The sequence below is a fragment of the Bufo bufo genome, chromosome 11 (assembly GCF_905171765.1).
Source record: "Bufo bufo chromosome 11, aBufBuf1.1, whole genome shotgun sequence".
Lineage (NCBI taxonomy): Eukaryota > Metazoa > Chordata > Amphibia > Anura > Bufonidae > Bufo > Bufo bufo.
In genome coordinates, this window is record NC_053399.1 from 93,714,078 (window position 1) to 93,737,411 (window position 23,334).

At 45.5% G+C, this 23,334-nt stretch overlaps 1 protein-coding gene across 2 annotated transcripts in view; it reads right to left on the reverse strand.

Annotated features, from left to right (window-relative positions):
* Positions 1-9,775, reverse strand: part of BCAN (brevican) — a 38,688-nt gene extending 28,913 nt beyond the window's left edge. For both annotated transcript variants that reach the window (XM_040412404.1, XM_040412403.1), the window contains exon 1: positions 9,547-9,775. The gene's annotated coding sequence lies outside the window, so the exon portion shown is untranslated. The remainder of the gene's footprint in view (positions 1-9,546) is intronic.
* Between the last annotated feature and the right edge of the window lie 13,559 nt (positions 9,776-23,334).

Here is a 23,334-nt window from a genome sequence, read left to right on the forward strand (position 1 = left end):
GAGACATCAGCTTCACTAGTGGGCGTTCCTTCTCCCTGCGCTGCGATTGGACAGCGCTACAGCCAGGAAGAAGGAACGCCCACTAGTGAAGCTGATGTCTCCTCCCATCGCTCCGATAGTAATCAGCAGCATGTGGAGCAGGAGAGGAGACAGTAATGGGGCACTGCGGGCGAACGGAGCGGCGCCCAGGACTAATGGTGAGTGCTGAGACATCGCTGGGCACCGCTCTGTGTGGCCTGATAGTGAAAGTCAGTCTTTAACACAATACAGGAGGCGGGTGCCGGCAGCAGAATCGCATTGCCGGCACCCTTCCGCTGACAGGGAGCTGCGATCAGAGGCAGTTAACCCCTTAGGTGCCGCACCTGAGGGGTTAACTGCTGATCTGCCAGTACCAGCCTCCTGTATAAAGGGGTAATTTATCATTGGTGGTGCAGTGTGCCCCCCCCCCTCAACCCCCCATCCCATTAAAATCATTGGTGGCACAGTGCGCCAGCCCCTCTCAACCCCCCCCCCCAGTATTAAAATCATTGGTGGCAGTGGCCACAGGGACCTCTCCCCTCCCCCTCATTGGTGGTGCAGTGGCAGCTTCTGATCGGAGCCCCAGCTGTGTAAGCCTGGGGCTCCGATCAGTTACCATGGCAGCCAGGACGCTACAGAAGCCCTGGTTGCCATGGTAACATCCCTGATGCTGTGTGCACAAGGCACAGAGCAGCAGGGACAGTGTGAAGTCCTATTCACCCTGATAGAGCTGAATAGGACAAGGGATGAAAGATCCCAGGTTCTCGCCCCTAAGGCTACTTTCACACTTGCGTTCAAAGCGGATCCGTCTGAGACGGATCCGCTCATATAATGCAGACGGTGGATCCGTTCAGAACGGATCCGTCTGCATTATATTGTAAAAAAAAATATTATTTTTTTTTTATGCGGCCCACATAAACTAAAATTTTGTTTTTTTGGCCCATGTTAGCCTTTGAGTTTGACATGCTTGTGTAACACATTGAAATTGCACTTCGGCAGTAAGTCCGGGGGCCTTACATACTATTTAAATTTTACTTACAGTGCGGGCAGCGGCAGCGGGCCTGCGGCTATCCTGCCTACATGTGTGCCGGCTCAGACCAAAGGAGGCGTCACTGACTGTCAGTGGGGCCGCGGCGGAGGGAGGAGAGGAGGCGGAGCTGCTCTGCCTCTGTCTGCTGTGGCCTGTAAAAGCTGCCCCTCCAGGCTGGCAGCAGAAGAACACAGTCACAGAGTAACACAGTGGCACGACTGTTGGAGAAGACACCTTAAGGCAGAGCCAGCTGAGATTGGAGCCAGGACCAGACCGACCCCACTCCAGCCAGACCCCAGTGATATATCAGGTACTGACACTGTAAATGTATTGTAATTGTAACAGAGAGGGGGAGATGGGGGACAAAATGTACAAACATGTCTGTGCCATGGAGCCTGGAGGGGAAGAGAAGAAATGTCTGTGCCACCGACTCCAACATTGTCCCTCATCATGTCACCCCCCCTGATGGTGCAGACTCCAACATTGTCCCCCATTAGGGAGCATAATGGATGGGGGCTGACGGCTGTCATGGGGGGCATGATGGCTGACATGGGGGGCTGATGGCTGACATGGGAGTAATGATGGATGGGTGCTGACGGCTGACATGGGCATGATGGATGGGGTGCTGACATGGGGGGCTGATGGCTGACTGCTGACATGGGGTGCTGACGGCTGACATAAGGTCATGATGGCTGACATGGGGGGCATGATGGATGGTGGCTGACATAAGGTCATGATGGCTGACATGGGGGGCATGATGGATGGTGGCTGACGGCTGACATGGGGGGCATGATGGCTGACATGGGGGGCATGATGGCTGACATGGGGGGCTGATGGCTGACATGGGGGGTAATGATGGATGGGGGCTGACATGGGCATGATGGGGTGCTGACGGCTGACATGGGCATGATGGATGGGGTGCTGACGGCTGACATGGGGGGCATGATGGCTGACATGGGGGGCATGATGGCTGACATGGGGGGCTGATGGCTGACATGGGGGGTAATGATGGATGGGGGCTGACATGGGCATGATGGGGTGCTGACGGCTGACATGGGCATGATGGATGGGGTGCTGACGGCTGATATGGGGGTCTGACCTGAGGTATAATGGAAAATATTGTTTCTTATTATACTCCTCTAAAACCTATGTGCATCTTATAGGGCGAAAAGTACAGTCCTCAAACCAGATTGAAGCAGAGAGAAGATATCAGGACCACACAGAGGAGAAGACAGCTGCTGCAGACAGAACCAGGACCAGGTGAGCTGCGGTTGGCAGGTTGGGGTGACACCAGGTGAGCTGCGGGGCAGGTTGGGGTGACACCATTTTCTACCGCACCGGGTGACACCAGCCCTAGCAACGCCACTGGGTTATACCAGCATGCTCCATATCACTATATACAAGAAGATGTATAACTTATACCAGCTGTACATATATAAATTATATACAGGATATACCCAGGTTATACCAGCATGCTCCATATCACTATATACAACAGGATGTATAACTTATACCAGCTGTACCTATATAATTATATACAGGAGATACCCAGGTTATACCAGCATGCTCCATATCACTATATACAAGAAGATGTATAACTTATACCAGCTGTACATATATAATTATATACAGGAGATACCCAGGTTATACCAGCATGCTCCATATCACTATATACAAGAAGATGTATAACTTATACCAGCTGTACATATATAATTATATACAGGAGATGCCCAGGTTATACCAGCATGGTCCATATCCCTATATACAAGAAGATGTATAACTTATACCAGCTGTACATATATAATTATATACAGGAGATACCCAGGTTATACCAGCATGCTCCATATCACTATATACAAGAAGATGTATAACTTATACCAGCTGTACATATATAATTATATACAGGAGATACCCAGGTTATACCAGCATGGTCCATATCACTATATACAAGAAGATGTATAACTTATACCAGCTGTACACATATAATTATATACAGGAGATACCCAGGTTATACCAGCATGGTCCATATCACTGTATACAAGAAGATGTATAACTTATACCAGCTGTACATATATAATTATATACAGGAGATACCCAGGTTATACCAGCATGCTCTATATCACTATATACAAAAAGATGTCTAATTTATACCATCTGTACATATATAATTATATATAGGAGATACCCAGGTTATACCAGCATGCTCCATATCACTATATACAAGAAGATGTATAACTTATACCAGCTGTACATATATAATTATATACAGGAGATGCCCAGGTTATACCAGCTGTACATATATAATTATATACAGGAGATACCCAGGTTATACCAGCATGGTCCATATCACTATATACAAGAAGATGTATAACTTATACCAGCTGTACATATATAATTATATATAGGAGATACCCAGGTTATACCAGCATGCTCCATATCACTATATACAAGATGATGTATAACTTATACCAGCTGTACATATATAATTATATATAGGAGATGCCCAGGTTATACCAGCATGGTCCATATCACTATATACAAGAAGATGTATAACTTATACCAGCTGTACATATATAATTATATATAGGAGATACCCAGGTTATACCGGCATGCTCCATATGTGTTATTCTCTGAGAGATTATACATATCAGGCTTTGCACCTTGTGTGGGATGATCTTGGATCTTCTCCCATCATACCAGACGTCATTTTGAAGTTTAGCTTCCTTAATAAGGAAACTTCCTTCATCTTGGAGCTTCTGTCTTGTGAGGACCAAACTGTTCTTTTTCTCAGAATGTTCCCACTCACAAGCTGTGGTACTGGTTGGTCTCTCTTCTGGAAGGACAAGGATCTATAAATATCCTTAGCAACCAGAAATGACAGTATATTGTTCCTCAGATTCTCCTGTACTCCTGCTTTCTTCTAATGGTCTTCTGTAAGTGCCATAAATATGGTCACATCCTATCCAAAAACCAAGTAGCGCATAATGAAAAAAGGTACAGGTCTACAACGGGGAGCTATATAGGTGGACAGAAAACTATATAATTCTTGATACAGTATAAGGATCCTGACCATCCTGCCATGTCTCTACGTGAAAGGGGTTGTCTCATGATATACCCTTTGAGAAAGGACATTGAGCTTGAAATAAATTTAGCAGAACAACTGGAGCAATTAATGGGGAGATCTCTGGATGCATGTGATGTTCCGGGTCGGTCCTAGCTTTGTTACATAGAGATTGAGAGGGGTAGGCATTACATTTTGGGTCTGAATTAATGTTAAGGTTTGGTGTGGAGCTCACATAACCGTTTTGTTAGGATGACCTTCATTTGTAGTTATGCCCCTGTTTTCAGCTTCTTTCTCGTTCTCATACCCCCTATTATGTCTAAAGTCTAGAATTTTGGAGGGCAGGACTATAAGTACAAATATGGAGGCACCTTGGGGCAGGAGTTACCAGAGAGGTTGGGTACAGAAATGATGAACCAAACTAGGCAGAAAACTCTGCCTTCACCAGGAGAAGTCATCATTGTAACAGCAGCTGCTGTGCGCCGCTGTTCCCCTGCTTATCGCCGAGGTGCCGGGCGCCGTGTTCAGCGGTGATCTGCTGCCAGTGCTTCCCATTCACCACTGCAGTCTTGGGCTCTGTCTGTGAGAGCGCTCCACAGTTTGCTCTCAGCCTTGGCCACAGCATGCTTGCTGCTTGTTTCCTGCAGCACTTCCTTAAGGGCCGGCGAGCGTCACTTCCTGGGCTTTATGGGTTAGGTCATGTGACCTTGCTGACCTATCTTAGCCCTCCTGCGCATATATAAGTGGCTCAGCCCCCTTCCTAGATGCCTTAGTGTCAAGGTCCTTGTGTCCTGCTAAGGTTCCTGGTTTCCGCCAGTGTTCCTGCTTCATATCTGTATTCCTGGACTCTGCTACCTGTTATATCCCTATCTGCTTGCCTTGACTCTCCTGTTGCCGACCCGGATTGCCTGACCTGGACCTGTGCCGCCTGCCCTGACCTTTTGCCTGTCTGACTATGCCTCTGCCTCATCTTTCGGTCCTGCGCCTCTGGTACCTTTCTCATCTACCTCCTGGTCCGCCTGGACCAGCTTCCTCGTGTGCCTATCCTCCTCAAGAGGTAGCGACCTGGTGTTCCCCTTTGAAAAGTCTATCCCCACTATGAGGGGTACTGTGAAGATCCAGGGGTTCACTTAGACAACGCCCTTAAAGGGGGTAGGACACGTGGCACAGTGGGTTCACACCCGCTGGTTCATCACAATCATGGTGGTCTGGTTCAGTTAGAGACAAGAAGGAAAGGAAAGCATCTACAATCAGAGAAGACCTGTGCTGTGGTACAATACTGTAATCCTGTAATGCGACTGTTTTACGGCTGCATGAAACAGGCCTGAGATGCACTGTTCTTGATCAATCAGTCATGGCGAGGAGAAACTAGGAATACTGTCCCAGTGGAACGTTTTAGGAAAGGCTGCCTACTTCTGATAAGTCTCCAGTCTGTTTTGGTATAAACTGTAGCCTTCAAACAGACCAACAATACAAGCACATACTTAACAGTATTCAAAAAGACAAATAAATCTGGATATTTAGGCCCCACCCCATTGACCATCCAGAGCCTAAACAGTCAGGAATGCACAAAAAACACTCACTTTGGGTTGGGCTTGTGACCCGATTCCTGGGATTGTCCTTGTAATCAGTAATGGTGGCAAGTGGCAGGTGTAAATCTATCTATCTTATCTATCTACAGTATCTATCTGTCACGTCCTGTGAATGTGCGGAGATCTGTCAGACTGGCTGCACATGTCTGACTTCTTGGTTTGTTTTGATTTGTGTTTGAGCTGGAGCCACCTTCCCTCGGGTGTACTGGTTTCATTGTTAGTGGGGCTATTTATCCCTCCTTCCCCCAGTGGCCTGTGCGGGTTATAGTTCTTTCCTGGGAGCTCTTGATTTATGGTGGATCGTCTGCTCCAGCTCTGCCAAGATAAGTCATTTCCTTCATTTCCCTTTGTGTGTTTATCTAGGCCTCTAGGGAGACGCTTGCTTCCTCCAGGTTTGAAGAAGCAGGTTACCTCTTCCATTTTCCCTGCTGCTTAGGGTTTGCCCAAGGTGTTTAGATTTAGGAACGAGGGCATGTGCATATCTACCCTAAGGGTATGCACATGGGCACAGCAGTTTAGGGAAAGCTTTTAGGGATCGCTAGGAGGTGACCCTTTTCTCCCTAGCTTTTGGGCCTAGTCGTTTGTTCTGTTGGTTTTCCTGTGTTTGGTTATTTCCCCGCTTACCTACCTATCGTGAAACTATCTCATATCTGTCTATAGCTATCTATCTTCTATCTCTCTCCTATCTATCTATCTGATACTGATGTCCTCAGTACACGGAGATGTTCCAGGGAAATGATATATAATGAATAGAATTGCTGTAGCGCCATTCCCAGATGCTGGTTTTGGCCGGTGAATATATATTTCCTAGTTAGTTATGCAAAGGAAATATTTCATTACTAAATAATGCAGTCCTAATAATCAGCACCAGGGGAATGGCTGGTTTCCTTCTCTGCTGCATACTCCTGAATGATCATTAGGCAAGAGGCACTACTATAATCACAGTCCTACCCCCTCTGTGACTACACCGTTTGAGCCCAACAATCTAGTACTTATATAAATCGCCTCTAATATGACCTGTGGCAGCACTATATGGACCGTACTATGTAGCACTTTTGTGAAATTACTTCTAGTATGTCCTGTGGCACTACTATATAGCAGTTCTCTCTGTATAACCCCTGTGAGGACACTACTATATAGTCCCATTGTAAATTCCCTCCTGATGGCACCACTGTCAGGGCACTGCTATAAATCCTCTCCTATTACGCTCTATTGTATCATCATTTGGTCACTGCTATATAGTACCATGAGATCTGTCTGTTGGGACACCAAGGTGAATTTATTGGGAGGGGACTACTGCCATTGGTGGCATAGGGACAAGGTGATATATACTGGGCTCAGCTGTTGGTATTGTACTGTAGGGTCAGAATTACAGTATGTGGCATTATCGCTGTGTTGTTATATGGCACTATTATGTGGACATTCCTAAATCACTATAAGGACACCACACTATGAAGCATTTCTGGGCCCTAACATATAGCACAAATGTGAGGTCTCTCCTATATCGAAGTGGACCATAGGTACTACCATTGGGCTTTATAATATGTAGCCTGTGGTGCTATGTTTGTGCACTGTATAGTAAAGCTGTAGTATGTGGGCACTGCTGTAGTGATCTCCTGTGGCCAGGCTCACATCAATACTAAAAATTTCCAATGTTCTGCTCCATTAGAGAAGCAGGGCAATGAAAGTAACAGAAGTGCCCGATCCAACACCTAACAGACCGGAGCTTAACAGGCTTCATTCACTTCAATGGAATCCGTTCAGTTTCTGTTCGGAGTCCGGCTTTTTGCTGGACATAGAAGTCCTGTATGCAGGACTTTTTTGTCTCGTCTTTTTGACGGAAATTCTGAGGGATCCCGAAGTGGAGCCTCCAACGCATACAGTATGTGAACTCACCCTATGCCGCATTCCTTTCTGAATGGGTGTGGGAAGGGGGCTCATTTTTCAGCTTTTTCCGCCTGTGCCCCTTATGCCTCATCCCATCCCTGTTTGTGGACCTTGTTCTTCCCTGATCCTCTGTGATTCTTCAAATGGTTATCTCGTAGCCAGTCCTGGAGGTTCTTTGACTTGGCAGTGTCCCTGGTGGTCAAGAGGTGAAATACTACAATTCCCTGTGGTGGTGAGGGTCATTATTTGTGGTGTTGGAGTTTTTACTATTAATATTATTCCTTGTGGAGTTCGGGATCATAATTATAATAATCACCCTGGTGGTCCAGTGGTTAACAGCGTGGAGGAGGTAATAAATAACATTCGTGGTCGGCTACAGCCTGAAGTGGAGACCTGATTTTATTGACTTAGAGATTAGATCTATTATATGATGGGGTGACTCCAGTATGGCTAACAGAAGGGGGTCCGGAGTGGGGGCCTTACTATATAGAAACATAGAATGTGTCGGCAGATGAGAACCATTTGGCCCATCTAGTCTGCCCAATATACTGAATACTATGGATAGCCCCCGGCCCTATCTTATATGAAGGATGGCCTTATGCCTATCCCATGCATGCTTAAACCCCTTCACTGTATTTGCAGCTACCACTTCTGCAGGAAGGCTATTCCATGCATCCACTACTCTCTCAGTAAAGTAATACTTCCTGATATTACTGTTAAACCTTTGCCCCTCTAATTTAACACTATGTCCTCTTGTAGCAGTTTTTCTTCTTTTTTAATATTCTCTCCTCTTTTACCTTGTTGATTCCCTTTATGTATTTAGCAGTTTCTATCATATCCCCTCTGTCTCGTCTTTGAGGGTATGGGGTTCTTATTAGGAAATGTAAAGACGTTTACTAACTTCTTTTCTGAAAGCGATGGTGATGTCCCTGCTGGTCTTTATATGCCAATCTCTAATTCTTGGTCTGCAGCTTGTACCAGAGGAAGACAAGTGTATAACAGATAGATATATCTCATATCTATCTCATATCTATCTATCTATCTATCTATCTATCTCATATCTATCTATCTATCTATCTATCTCATATCTATCTATCTCATATCTATCTATCTCATATCTATCTCATATCTATCTATCTATCTCATATCTATCTCATATCTATCTCATATCTATCTATCTATCTATCTCATATCTATCTATCTATCTATCTCATATCTATCTATCTATCTATCTCATATCTATCTATCTATCTATCTATCTATCTATCTATCTATCTATCTATCTCATATCTATCTATCTATCTCTCATATCTATCTATCTATCTCTCATATCTATCTATCTATCTATCTATCTCATATCTATCTATCTATCTATCTATCTCATATCTATCTATCTATCTATCTCATATCTATCTCATATCTATCTATCTATCTATTATCTATCTATCTATCTATCTTCTATGTATTTCATATCTATCTATCTATCTCTCATATCTATCTATCTCATATCTATCTATATATCTAATATCTATCTATCTATCTATCTATCTATCTATCCCATATCTATCTATCCCATATCTATCTATCTATCTATCTATCATAACTTTGTACTCACCTTTCATTTAAATCACCTTGACCTTCCTCACATTACAACCTCCCCGCTTACTACAACTTGATAAGTACAGTCCCCAAGACTTGTCCCCTATATATACATACTGCACTGTTCTGCCATGTTAGCACATATATATATAGATGTAGCAGAGCTGAATATGCTTGCCGTGTGTAAGCTCTCTGACTTCAGGCAATGCAGTAGGTTTGCCTGCAGCCCCGTGTAACGCTACAAATTACACATTGTGCTAAAACTATGATTTGAAGGAAATGACAAACTCAGCTCTGCTACATCTGACAAACAGCTTTGCTAATTGTACATAAAAGATGGAAGCACAGAGGTCACTTACTTGTGGGGCTCCGGGGGCTGAGCAAACTGGAGGAGCAGATACAAGTTTCTATGGTGCAGACTTGAGAGGATGTTGCAGTTGGGGCAATGCGGAGGTGAACTGCAGCTGAGCCAGGATCTAGAGTTACAGGAGACACAGTGCCACCGCCTCTCACTGCTCAGCTCCCTGCTGGAAAATCCTCCAGGCTCAGACCATCATTAATCAATGCATCTGCACTTGCCTTTTTCCACCTTCGTCAGCCCCTGGAAAGCAAGACTGGGAGGGAACAGGAGGGACACCAGAGAGAATAATGGGTGCAGGGGGGTAATGTGGGAGAGTGAAGGGGAGACACTGGGAGGGGGCAGAAATTAGCATTTTGGTGAATCAATAGCTTCCTTGCTGATTCCTTAGACTAAAAAAAAATGCAGAGTTTGTTACAGCAGAAATTATGGATGACGTCGGTTTACAGGCCTGGGCAGTGCGGCTAAGAAGGCAACTTCAACCTACCTACAATCTTAAGAAAAAATGCAACCGAAAATCAATAAAATCCCCAGTTCCCCATTCAATGACTTCTGAAAACATTATTAAAAATTCCACTCAGCTTGGAAAGTCAGGGGTGCAGCAATCAGTTGTCAACCACCTATGATACATTTAGCTATGCATGTAAAAATACATAAACTATGTCTGGCAAAGTCTAATTATGAAACCAAATGATGTTGTCTATCATTATACTGTCCCCACATAAAATAATATATGTGATATAATACTACCCTAAGTATAAAAATATAACTTCCATAACAATGCCTCCTATGTACAAGGATATAACTACTATAATACTGCCTCCTATGTACAAGGATATAACTACTATAATACTGCCTCCTATGTACAAGGATATAACTACTATAATACTGCCTCCTATGTACAAGGATATAACTACTATAATACTGCCTCCTATGTACAAGAATATAACTACTATAATACTGCTCCTATGTACAGGAATATAACTACTATAATACTGCTCCTATGTACAAGAATATAACTACTATAATACTGCTCCTATGTACAAGAATATAACTACTATAATACTGCTCCTATGTACAAGAATATAACTACTATAATACTGCTCCTATGCAAAATAATATAACTACTATAATACTGCTCCTATGTACAAGAATATAACTACTATAATACTGCCCCTATGTACAAGAATATAACTACTATAATACTGCTGCTATGTACAAGAATATAACTACTATAATACTGCTCCTATGCAAAATAATATAAGTACTATAATACTGCTCCTATGTACAAGAATATAACTACTATAATACTGCCTCCTATGTACAAGAATATAACTACTATAATACTGCTGCTATGTACAAGAATATAACTACTATAATACTGCTGCTATGTACAAGAATATAACTACTATAATACTGCTCCTATGTACAAGAATATAACTACTATAATACTGCTCCTATGTACAGGAATATAACTACTATAATACTGCCTCCTATGTACAGGAATATAACTACTATAATACTGCCTCCTATGTACAAGAATATAACTACTATAATACTGCTCCTATGTACAAGAATATAACTACTATAATACTGCCTCTTATGTACAAGAATATAACTACTATAATACTGCCTCCTATGTACAAGAATATAACTACTATAATACTGCTCCTATGTACAAGAATATAACTACTATAATACTGCTCCTATGTACAAGAATATAACTACTATAATACTGCTCCTATGTACAAGAATATAACTACTATAATACTGCTCCTATGTACAAGAATATAACTACTATAATACTGCTCCTATGTACAAGAATATAACTACTATAATACTGCTCCTATGTACAAGAATATAACTACTATAATACTGCCTCCTATGTACAAGAATATAACTACTATAATACTGCTCCTATGTACAAGAATATAACTACTATAATACTGCCTATGTACAAGGATATAACTACTATAATACTGCCTTCTATGTACAAGAATATAACTACTATAATACTGCTCCTATGTACAAGAATATAACTACTATAATACTGCCTCCTATGTACAAGAATATAACTACTATAATACTGCTCCTATGTACAAGAATATAACTACTACAATACTGCTCCTATGTACAAGAATATAACTACTATAATACTGCCTCCTATGTACAAGAATATAACTACTATAATACTGCTCCTATGTACAAGAATATAACTACTATAATACTGCTCCTATGTACAAGGATATAACTACTATAATACTGCCTTCTATGTACAAGAATATAACTACTATAATACTGCTCCTATGTACAAGAATATAACTACTATGGGGGGCGGAGCCTGACTGTGAAGCTGAATGGCAGCAGCTTCCTGAGCTCCTCACTCACACTGGTGATTTAACCCCTTTAGAAGCTACTAATTCGCTCACCAATGGGGAAAATTGGTAAGGATCGGAACAAGGATCTTCTGGAGCCGACACCTACCCGTTCAAAGCAACCAGACATGGAGCAGTATCTTAAGAAGCAAGCGAAGTTGCGCCTCAGCGAAGTTTCCAAGATGGCGCCGCGTGCGCCACAGCCCTCAGACGCAAAGGATCCATCAGAGACTGGCAGTGCAGACTCCCTCGGAGGCGCTCAAATTTGTCTAAAGAGGTCCTCAAAGAGCTCCTGGATGCCACTTTGGCCCCTCTGAAAAAAGATCTTGAGGATATCAAGGATGACCTTCGCGGCCTAGGCCACAGAGTAATGGCGCTTGAAAATACCCAGGATGCCATCCTTCAACATGAAGGGAAAGCCTGCCAGGCCCTGCAAGCGCACCGGGATCTGATGAATGAGGTCCTCCTCCGTATAGAGGATCAAGAGAACAGGAGTCGGCGCCGGAACCTGCGGATTAGAGGCCTACCTGAATCCATCGCAGCAGAGGCCCTCCGCAAGGTGGCGGCTGAAATCTTCACACAGCTACTAGGCCCGGATAGAGCAGCCACAATAGTAGTGGAGCGCATCCATCGCGCATTGCGTCCGAAGCCGAAACCCACAGAACCGCCGTGTGACGTGATCTGCGGTCTTCTCAGCTTTGTGGATACAGCTGATCTCCTGAGACACAGCATAGAGGCCGATAATCTGAGGTACGAAGATTCCCCCCTCCTGTTCTTTCAGGACCTGGCTCCTACTACGCTGGTGAAGCAGCCTATTCTCCGTCCATTACTGGACGCTTTGAAAGCATCCGCCACTCCATTTCGGTGGTTGTACCCCTTCGGCCTGGCCATATTGAAAAATGGCAGGCAACTCACGGTTCGCAAGCCGGCGGACTTGAAAACCATCTTGGGCCCGCTTGGCCTGGCTCCCATAGAAGTCCCTTCCCGGATGCCCGCGGATCAGGGTGACCCCTTACCTACTCCACCAAAAGTGGATGCCTGGATGGATGTGTCCCCTGGGAAAACAGAAAGAGCCAAAAGAGATCGGCGTATCACCTGATGCTGCTTTTTCATCATTTTTGTTGTCTTATCAGGGACTATCTCCCTTATTATGCACAGCAGTTGTTTCTGTGCCTCAAGTTACCGGGCTATATGCCTGCCTCTCCAATTTCAGCTTACATAGAGAATGGAGGTATCTACGTTCTGAGTTTTTAACCCCTTGAAGTTTTTGGGGATCTTGTTAAATGAAAAGGACGCTGTTGTTATACTGGTAGCCAATAGAACTTACCAGTCTCCGTGGGGTTGTCCTGGAAAGGTCCTTTGTACTCGCACAGTTATCCCACCCCAGTTGGTCAAGATTTGGGGAGACACCTGTTCTTCACCATGTGATGGTCGACCCCCCCTCTGAAAGCCTCTCAGCGGCTCTCAGCTGTCCTATGGAAGCCCCCCTCCCTGATGGATCCCGGCTTGACGTCGTGATGCGAAAGGATCCCTTATGCGTCAGGTGTTCCATGGGACTTCTCCAAAATGCTCTAGAATGTTTGTTGCCATCTAACATTCATGTGTTTCTCTATTATTTTCTCATCCAATTGTCCTCCTACCCTGTATGTCCGTTTATCCTTTCCTTTTTGTCCTCCTTCCCTGCTCAGTTAGGATTTGTCATATGTCCTAAGATTGAATACTTCCAATGGGTTATGCTCTTTTCTTCATTTTGCGATAGGTTATCATGACTTCCTTTGTTGTATCATCACTGAATGTCCGGGGTCTGAACGAGCCATGTAAAAGATCTCAGGTATTGTCACTTTTGCAAAAAGATAAAACTTCTATAGCTTACTTTCAAGAAATGCATTTTAAAACAGGAAAGATTCCGAAATTACCATCCAAGAAGTTCACCCAATGGTATCATAGCACCCATTCATCAACTGGCAGAGGGGTCAGCATTGCAGTGCACAAAAATCTTCCATTTAAATAGAAGGCGACCTCCGCAGATTCCGTGGGGCGCTTTTTATTTGTAAAAGGCCTTATTGCTGATACCTCTGTTACACTGGCGAATATATACGCCCCCAATAGGGGCCAGATCCCGTGGCTCGTTCAGACTTTAAAGAGGGATTGCTTATACTAGGCGGGGATTTTAATGTGGCCTTGGAGCCCTCTTTGGATTCCTCGTCAAGCAAGTCGTCTATTACGCACAAGCTTTTGAGGCGCCTTAAGGTTTCTCTGAAAAAATTGGATGTATTAGATGTGTGGCGTACATTGAACCCCTCAGGAAGGGATTACACGTTTTATTCTCATGCAAAGGATTCTTATCACAGGATTGACTATCTTTTCCTCTCAGGTGCCCACGCCCCATTAGTCTCCAATGCTAAAATAGGGAGTATCGTACTCTCAGACCATGCCCCAGTCTTCCTAACCCTCTCACTAACCGGCCTCCCAAAGAAAGATTGGACATGGCGACTAAATGACACTCTTATTCAGGATCCTGACAATATCTCTAAGCTGTCAGCCTTATTGTTCGAATTTTTTTAGATTAATACGTCTGGTTCCTCTCCTCCATCTATCCCCATCATATGGGAGACGCACAAGGCCGTGATTAGGGGCGAACTGATTGCTCTTGGCTCTCATGTGAAGAAAAAAAAACGTGGCCATCTATGCTTTCACCTTTCCCAGGAAATCAGAGAATACGGCTTTCCTTACTGCCTGCCCGAAATGTGCTTTAGATAGGGCAGACTTGACACACTGTATATGGCTATGCCCGTAGGTGCAGACATTTTGGGATCAGGTCAGAAATTGGATTGGGGAAATCTGGAAATATGATATGAGACTAGCTCCCGAGGCTATGCTCTTTCATGATTTTGAAGAGTCTCAGCATTCTCCCCCATTAATAGTAGATGCAGCACTAGTGATTTTATATCAAGACACAGAGGCTCATATTTGCTTAACTCTTTCTTTACTGAAATATAGCAGCAAAGACAACTGAAAAAAACATAAGTGTAACCATGGTAACAACTCCACCCCCTAGCCCCTATATAAGGAGCATCACTGGTCGGACACCTCCTCTTTCTTTGCTGCTCCAACACGGATAAGTAGCTTTGATTTTTTACTGTACCTTGATATATATACTTATGTTATATAACTTTTAGGTGTGCTTTATCGATACCCATATATATATCTTTACTTCTTCCTTATTCTTCCTGATATTCGTTTTCCACAGCTCCCCTTCTGTGGCGCTTTTCATATTTCATTTTTTCCTTATATTTCTTCCCATTTTCCGTTAATTCAGTTTGCCCTCTTTGTTTCCACTTGCGCTTGCTTGCGCATCCCTGTTCCCTCTTCAACGCTGCCCTCTTAACATTTATTCCCCTCTGGGGTCTCTTGTTTCTGACGCACTTCGGCCATTCCCCCCCCCCCCCCCCCCCCTCTATCCTCCTTCCTTACCTTCCTCCCGCTTCGTTTTCCAGGGCTTTGCGCTCCTGTAGTCTCGCTGGGTACGGGATTCTCGGGCGTCATCTTCGATTCTTATCCCTGGCGCCGAGATCTTGCGTTACCTTGCGGGATTCTCTGTCGTCACCCTCCTCTGACTACAAGCTTATTGGCTGTGACAGCGGGGAGAAGGAGGCTCCTTTCTAGTCACGCCACCTCTCTCTCTCCGTCTTTTACAGTGCCATTTTACAAACGATACTACCGCTGCTTAGTTTGTCTTCTCAGCGACGTGTTTTCTCTTATCTGTTGGGGTGACTTACTCCTCCAGATATTTATTTACCATGTCCAAGGTTCCTGGTTCCTGTTTCTCCTGCCGGTTCTGTCCAGGTGAGACACACAGGTCATATAAGTCCCACCTCTCCTCACAGGGTTAATGAAACCCCTGCTTCCTGTAGTTCATGCTGCGATCCTACAGCAGTCCATTTCAGAGGCTATTGTTTCTGCAATGGGATCTATGTCAGCTACCCTGACACAATCGATCTCCCAGGCCCTTAGGGCTCATTCTTCCTCTGATATGCCCCCTCCTGCCTCCAGAACACGTATGAATGATGGCTTGGATCCATCCGATGACTGCGCGAATAAGTCGCGTAAAAGAGCTAACCCGCGCCCGGCAGAATGGGCAAGATTATGGAAAACCGCCCGGTCACTACCGGATCCGATATCTGATTCAGACGCAGAGTCTGTTGAGGAGGCTATTGATAATTGGTCCAACCATTCAGGAGATGATGATTTGATTGATACAGCAGTGGACCCTGCTATTGAAGACCGGTCTCAGTTAACGGGTGCCAGGTTAGAGCCACAGGAAGACGTAAAAGATGCAATCATAGATCCCATGGGTGACCCTCTTTTCAACCCTGACCAGTTACATCACCCGAGGTCCTCAGAATGGCTCCCCGCCACCCACGTGGCTCAATATTTAGAAGCGAGGATCCGTACACCCCTCTCCAAGGAGGCTCGCAGCAAGCTGCGGGCTGAATGTCCTCGTGCCCTTATCCCCAATAGGATATGTGAAACCCCAAGTGTGGACCCTAAAGTGGTCCAGTTCCTGGCAAAATCAGGTTTCAACCCACGCAAGGGCCTAGACTCAGCATTAAAGGCTTGCCAAGATAAACTTCTTGACTTGACCTGCCCACTAGCAAAAATCTTTGATTTAGCTGAAGCCGCTAAAGTGGCAGGCACACAGGTTGACCCTGAGGATCTCAGGGGTTGGGCCCAAAGGGCTATCTGTATGGTGGGCAATGTTAACACATCAATTGCCATCGAGAGGAGGAAGGCCATCTTAATGAAGATAGAGCCCAAATTAGCTAATCTATCCCTTTCTGAATCTGGCAAGGAAGCGCAGGGCCTCCTTTTCGGAGATCCTTTCATTAAAGAGCTGGGGAAGTATGTTGGTGCCTTTACAGCCCTTGATAAGGCACAAAGCTCCATGCGCCGCGTCTTCCAGTCACGTTTTTCCTCCAGGGCCGGCAGTCTCAGGGGCCGACTGTCCGGCCGCTCCCCTTTTCAGCCCAGAGGCACGGGCCGAGGCTCCTTTAATTATCGCCAGTCACTGCAGGACCCCAGACACCAACCAACCTTCTTCCCATCACGCGGAGGTTCTTCACGCTACAGAGGGTTCCGGGGCGCTCCTGGATCAAGACGCCCATATGGTAAGTCATCTCTATGTGTGTCGTATCCAACTTCTCAGCGGGTTGGGGGAAGACTCCGTCTCTTTTTCCATGCGTGGTCAAGGATCACCTCAGACCAATGGGTCCTCTCCACAGTTCAGGGTTTCACCATAGAACTGGTGTCCAACCCAAGGGACCTTCCTCTCATACCAAGGGTTTTTTCCTCAAACCAAGCACAAACGCTCTTGAATACGGAGCTTGCATCCCTCCTACTGAAAGAGGTGATAGAGTTGTCTCCCGATCCTCACACGGGGGTACTGAGCAGTATCTTCTTGGTACAGAAAAAAGGTGGCCAGTTCCGCCCGGTTATAAACCTCAAACATTTGAATGTCTTCGTTCGTTACAGAAATTTCAAGATGGAAGGCATCCATCTGTTAAGAGATATGCTCCTACCAGGGGACTGGTTCGTCAAATTGGATCTGAAGGAAGCATATCTCACGGTCCCAGTGACTCCTTCGTCCCGAAATCTTCTCCAGTTTTTTTGGAGGGGCCACACCTGGCGGTTTACCTGCCTCTCGTTTGGCCTCTCTTCCGCACCATGGTGTTTTACAAAACTCATGAAACCGGTAGTGGCCTGGCTCAGAGCGAGGGGAGTTTGTCTAATCATCTATTTAGACGACATCCTGATCATGGCTCAGGATCCGCCCCTTTTGCTTGGTCACTTGGAGATGGCCAAATCCCTTCTCCAGGGGTTGGGGTTTATCCTCAACCTCGAGAAGTCATGCCTCATACCAGCCACTACCATAGAATTCCTAGGTTTTGCCATCAATTCTTTAGATCAGACACTCAGCCTACCCTTAACCAAAGTCAAAGCTATCCGCAAGGAGATTCGTCATTCTCTCTCTCTCCCGCAGGTATCTCTCCGTCACCTTGCTCGCCTTATCGGACTTCTCACTTCGTCCATCCAGGCGATATTTCCAGCTCCCCTCCATTATCGAGCCCTACAGAGGCTCAAGATTGCTCACCTGAGGGCTGGAGCCTCATACTCCGACACTCTTGTCTTAGATACGGAGACCAGGCACGAACTGATGTGGTGGATCCACAATTTGTCTGTGTGGAACGGCCGAGCCATTTTCGGCCCGCATCCAGACCTGGTCATCGAATCGGATGCCAGCCTATTAGGGTGGGGAGCCCACTGTCAAGGAGTCTCCACCGGAGGACCGTGGTCCCCGGAGGAATCACGTCTTCACATAAATGCTCTCGAGCTCTTAGCAGGATCTTTTGCGATCCGCAGCTTCGCTCACGGTTCGGTTCGAGCGTGTATTCGCCTGCGCATGGACAATATTTCTGCTGTCCGTTACGTGAAGTGTTTGGGAGGGACGCGATCCAAGGTTCTATCTTCTCTAGCCAAAGACTTTTGGGATTTTTGTCTATCCGGGGGAATTTCTGTTGTACCGGAATACCTCCCAGGCCTCCACAACACGTTGGCCGACTGGAGTTCTCGTTGCATTTCGGATTCCAGCGACTGGAAGTTGGATTCAATGGTCTTCCGCGATATTCTATCGCTGTGGGGTCCGTTATCCATCGATCTATTCGCGTCGCGTCTGAACGCACAACTCCCCAGATACTTCAGTTCGCGCCCGGACCCGGAAGCAGAGGCGGTGAACGCTTTCCTCCAGCACTGGGACGGCTCCCTTCATCATGCCTTCCCTCCTTTCGCACTCATCCCTCGAGTGCTCGCTCAGGTTCGTCACCAACAGGCGAAGATGGTACTGATAGTTCCCTGCTGGAGAACACAGTCATGGTTTCCCCAATTACTGAGCCTTCTGACGGAGGAACCCCGGCTTTTGCCGTTTTTCCCACATCTTCTGCTCGACCCTTATGGTCGCCTACACCCTCTACTTCTAGACGGATCGCTTCATCTTCTCGCATGCCGAGTTTTCGGGGGTCCCTGGGACTCCTCGGATTTTTCGGCAGCAACTAGACAGCTATTGGAATCTGCATGGGCTCCAGGCACTAGACGGGCATATCGAGCTGCATGGGACGTCTGGACTCGTTGGTGCGGTTCACGGGACTTGGATCCCTTACAGGCCCCTGTAACAGCCATCCTTCAATTCCTCACATCGCTCTTTGAATCAGGAAAGGCTTACCGTACTCTAAACGTGTACCGTTCAGCTATCTCCTCCAGACATTTCGGTTTTGACGGTTGTCCCGCCGGCCAGCATCCGTTAGTGTGCAGATTGTTACGGGGCTCTCGTTTGGCACGCCCTCCAAGGCCTCGTTTCTCTTCTACCTGGGACGTCGCGGCAGTTCTCAGATTTCTGGAAGGCTGGCCTCCCAACTCTATGTTGTCTCTTCGGCAGCTCTCGGCCAAGTTAGTGACCCTTCTTTGCTTAATTTCGTGCAAACGCGTCTCGGACGTCCGGGCTCTGGACGTTGACGCACGTTATTTTACACCGGAGGGTGTTATGTTCAATATCTCTCGTCGCACTAAGACTGGCATTAAGTCAGTATCTTATCCGTCTATTCCTTCTTCCCTTCAGTTATGCCCTGTGGCTTGCTTAAAAGAATATGAGTCTCGCACTCAGTCCTTCCGCTCTGGGACTTCTCCTCATCTGTTCATTTCCTTCCGTCGCCCTTTCTCTCCAGTTGCCAGCGTTACCCTGTCCCGTTGGGTTAAGTGGGTCTTGTCTCTCTCGGGTATTGACACTTCCATCTTCACTGCGCATTCGGTGTGTGGGGCATCGGCTACCTCTATGTCTGTGGCCGGTGCCCGCTTGGAGGACGTCATGAAATTGGCGGATTGGTCCCGAGTCTCTACCTTTCGGGACTTCTATTTCAGACCTGTTCCTCACGCCTTTACCTCTGTGATGGCTCAGCTTTAAACTTGCAAATATGAGCCTCCGTGTCTTGATATAAAATTCAGGTTATGACGTAAAGTCATGATTTTATGAAAGACACGGAGGCGAGTATTTCCCTCCCGTTGCGTTTAATTGCCCTCCCGACTGGTCTGTGAGTGATCTCTCGACTATTGGTTATCTAATAATGTATGGTGTTATGTATTTTTATTTCTTAATACACGTAGAAGATTATGCTGGTGTAAATGTCTGAGTTAAAAGTTCATAGTTTACTACCATGATGTCTAATTTTTTCCTTTTAGGTTGATCGGTTTCTGTCAGATGCCACCGGGTACTCACCTAGCTGCAGTCCCGCCTTGTTGTTCCGCAGCCGACGTTCAGGCTGCTGTTGACCGTTCCAGGTTTCCAGGTTCTCGCCGGTCGAAGACTGCAAAGAAAGAGGAGGTGTCCGACCAGTGATGCTCCTTATATAGGGGCTGGAGTTGTTACCATGGTTACACTTATGGTTTTTTCTTCAGTTGTCTTTGCTGCTATATTTCAGTAAAGAAAGAGTTTAGCAAATACTCGCCTCCGTGTCTTTTATAAAATCATGACTTTACGTCATAACTTAGGAAAATCCTGAATTTCACTGTGATGTCTACTACAGCGGTGGTTGAAAGCAGAGGTACCTGGGCTTCATGAGGTGAAGGCGCAGATGGTTCACTTTATGTATCTGGACAAATTGGACACTGAATCAAATAAAGATAAAAAAACTAAATGGTTTTTTAAAAGATGGAAAACTTTTATTGCCAACAGCTTTGCACAGGAGGAAATTAAAAACATTATGCAATCATTCAGATACACAGAATGGTATAGCCTAGAAGCACTCAAGGGCACTTTGGGGAATCTAGCCATTTGAGTACTGGTATGAGGAGAGGTGAGGGAGTCAGGTAAAAATCTAAGAGGACATACGACAGGAGGTACTAGACAAATTTGGATTAGCTAACAGAAAATAGATTAGTAAACTAAAAGAGACAGTCTTTGCGGGAGGGGGGGGCTTGGGGGGATGGGGTGTTTTCATTTTGTGTATGGAAATGATAAAACTATGTATCACCTTTGTATTGAATTTGTAATCAAAGTCTTATATTTTTTTGTGAAATGGTGAAACAAATAAAACAATTTTGAAAAAAAAAAATGAAAAAAACGTTCTCAGGCCCAGAACCTTTTAATGTCCCGCATCGCGGCTCTTGAGCTCACCCACAAACAGTCCCAGGCCTCCCAGGTAGCAACAGAGCTGTATGAAGCCAGAAATGACCTGAAAAATCTTCTGAACGCTACTTCTGCTAAATTGCGGTTTCGTTCTAAGTTCAAGTCCTATGCCCATGGAGATCGGGGGAATAAATTGATGACAGCACTTTGTAAACAACAGCAGGTAGACTCTTTCATTCCTGCTATTAAGGATGCGTCGGGCATTAAACGTAAAACCACGCCTGACATAGCAGAGGCGTTTTGCGCCTTTTACTCCAATCTATACAATTTACCACTTCCGAACCACGCAACCCCAGAGTTGATAGCCAAAGCATCAGATCAATTCCTCAGTGCACTTAATCTTCCTTCCATAAGCCCCACACAGGCCTCTCAACTCACCTCCCCAATCACAGACGCAGAGATACTAAAAGTGCTGTCCTCAATTCCCTCTGGGAAAAGCCCCGGTCCTGACGGTCTGAATATCTCATATTATAAGACCTTCAAAGACATACTGCTCCCGCATTTTAAGTCCCTCTGTAACTATTTACTAACTGGAGGATCTTTGCCTCCACAATCCCTAGGATGTAACCATCCTTCCATGTAACCATCCTTCCTAAGGAAAATAAAGATCCCCTTGAGTGCGGCAGTTACCGCCCCATTTCCTTGTTAAATGTTGATGTCAAGGGGTGGGCAAAGATATTGGCCCAGCGCCTTCAACAGGTGCTCCCTGATATAATTTATGGCAAACAAGTTGGTTTTGTCCCTGGCAGACGAGGCAATGAGAACACCATCCGTCTAATGCACTTGATGTCTTGGGCTCGAGCTAATGCAGTACCAGTAGCATTACTGAGTACTGACGCTGAAAAAGCTTTCGACAGGGTGAGTTGGTCTTTTATGTCCAAGATGTTGTCGGAATTTGGGATACCAGAGCAGCTTATTACAGCTATCTTCTCACTGTATCTGGCCCCCTCTGCCAGGGTCAAAGTTAATGGGACCCTATCCCAAGCATTTGACATTACAAATGGCACGCGCCAGGGTTGCCCACTCTCCCCGACTCTTTTTGTCCTGGTGATGGAGACCCTGCTAAGCAGAATCCGCCAATCACCTGAAATTGAAGGCATTACTATAGGTTCTCAAAGACATCTAACAGCAGCCTTTGCAGATGATCTCCTGGTGATAACTTCGAACCCCAAAGCTTCTTTCCCCAAACTGCTCACTATTTTTGAGGATTTTGGCTTTGTTTCTAATTTTAAGATAAACTATTCCAAATCTATGGCCCTTAATGTTTCCTGCCCTGAAAACATAGTGCAATACTTGAAAGATTCCAACCCTTTTAAATGGGCCCCAAAAGAGATACCATTCCTTGGTATCCGTGTGACTGCGGATCCTAAGGAGTTATTCTCCTCCAACTATCTCCCTTTGCTGCAGTCTGTCAAAACGCAGCGTCAATCACTGAAAATGCCATTCATCTCCTGGATATGGAGGAAAAATTATTTGAAAACTTATATACTCCCCAAGTTCTTGTACCTTATACAGACGTTACAAATCTGGGTCCCACAGTCCTTTTTTATAGAGGTCCGCCGGATGGTGTCCCTCTTTCTTTGGAGAGGCCGGTCCCCGAGGGTGGCCTATTCCATTCTGACTAGGGAGAAGAGGTTCGGGGGATTTGGGCTGCCTGATGTCCATATGTACTACAAAGCCAATCTTATGTGTAGAGGCTTGAGCCTTCTCTCAGAACATTCTGGGAATATGTGCTCACATTTGGAACAAACGTTACTCACTGATCGTGAGAAATTGATTTTGTGGGGTGTCTGGTCATGTTCCCCCACAGCTTCCAAATTACCCCTACTGTGGAGAGGGATACTATTCACCTGGTCTATGCTGTATAGCTCCAAGACACTTAACTTCGCGAGCCTTGAGCTCCCATTACACCTACTGCAGTGCTATATTCATCCCACAGTGCATGTCGTTACAGGAGTTTTGGCCCTGCTCAAGAACCACACCCTGCAGGATGTGATGTCATTAGAGGGGGAACTGGATTGGGAAGGGGTCCTCGAATTACCTAGAGTCAGGTCTGCAGCATTTCTACATCTCCATAGCTTTAGAAGAGACATAAAATTCCTGCAAATGCAAACCTCTCACCTTGCCTCACCCATTTGGTTGGAGCGGAGGCTGAGGTCCGCTCGGCCCTCCAGCAGACCCT